Genomic DNA, 1549 nt, shown 5'->3' on the forward strand with positions numbered 1-1549 from the left:
AGGTAGAGTCCAGTCCGGTCAGGTAGAGTCCGGTCAGGTGGAGTCCAGTCAGGTAGAGTCCAGTCCGGTCAGGTAGAGACCGGTCCGGTAGAGTCCAGTCCGGTCAGGTAGAGTCCAGTCAGGTAGAGTCAGGTAGAGTCCGGTCAGGTAGAGTCCGGTCAGGTAGAGACCAGTCCGGTCAGGTAGAGTCCGGTCAGGTAGAGTCCGGTCAGGTAGAGTCCAGTCCGGTCAGGTAGAGTCCAGTCCGGTCAGGTAGAGTCCAGTCCGGTCAGGCAGAGTCCAGTCCGGTCAGGTAGAGACCAGTCCGGTCAGGTAGAGACCGGTCAGGTAGAGTCCAGTCCGGTCAGGTAGAGACCAGTCAGGTAGAGTCCAGTCAGGTAGAGACCAGTCAGGTAGAGACCAGTCAGGTAGAGTCCGGTCAGGTAGAGTCCAGTCCGGTCAGGTAGAGTCCGGTCAGGTAGAGACCAGTCCGGTCAGGTAGAGTCCGGTCAGGTAGAGACCGGTCAGGTAGAGACCAGTCAGGTAGAGTCCGGTCAGGTAGAGTCCAGTCCGGTCAGGTAGAGTCCGGTCAGGTGGAGTCCAGTCAGGTAGAGTCCAGTCCGGTCAGGTAGAGACCGGTCCGGTAGAGTCCAGTCCGGTCAGGTAGAGTCCAGTCAGGTAGAGTCCGGTCAGGTAGAGTCCGGTCAGGTAGAGACCAGTCCGGTCAGGTAGAGACCAGTCCGGTCAGGTAGAGTCCGGTCAGGTAGAGTCCGGTCAGGTAGAGTCCAGTCCGGTCAGGTAGAGTCCAGTCCGGTCAGGTAGAGTCCAGTCCGGTCAGGTAGAGTCCGGTCCGGTAGAGTCCGGTCAGGTAGATAGCCCACTCCCCCTCCCCCTCCAGACTCGTTGGTTTGGAACAGCACTTAATGTGGCGGAACCTCCGCGCAAACGGAGGTGTAGGGTGTGGTTTGGGATTGGGCCGAGGTCCTCCTTTCTTAATCTTAATGAATTGCATCAGCTGGAAAATGCCTCGTCACAAAACAGTTCTCCTGAGAAACTCGTGAGGCTTTTGAGTGTTCTCGTTGCACTAATTCCTGAGTAACTTTACTTGGTACTTATACATGTCATGAAAGTATTCCACAGCGCTGTACAAGAGCTTGTGCTGCACAATTAATACTTTGAACGTACATTTGAATACTCGCATACTTCTACTTGCTTAAGGTTTTGAATGCAGGTCTTTGACTTGTTATGCCGTGTTTTCATTCGTCCATTAAAGTCTCTGCTTCGTCCACCTCTTGTAAAAAGCTGATTCCCTCTGGGTCCCACCGTCTCTCTGTGCCGGAGCGACTCCCAGGTTAACAGGCCTCACTGTGTGCTCGTGCTGGTCCTCGTGCTGGTCCTCCACCCGTGCTTTATCTTTCTCTCTTCGATATCTCTGTGTCACCGACCCTCAGAGGTCCTCATGGTTCAACGAGGATGCAGCTCATGGTCCTCCCTCCGTCTGGATGTCTTTAGTTCTGTCTCCTTCTCTACCTTCATGTCTCAGAAATTAAAACTGTTAACGAACCCGTCT

Source organism: Pseudochaenichthys georgianus, unplaced genomic scaffold (assembly GCF_902827115.2).
Source record: "Pseudochaenichthys georgianus unplaced genomic scaffold, fPseGeo1.2 scaffold_1276_arrow_ctg1, whole genome shotgun sequence".
Taxonomy (NCBI): Eukaryota; Metazoa; Chordata; class Actinopteri; order Perciformes; family Channichthyidae; genus Pseudochaenichthys; species Pseudochaenichthys georgianus.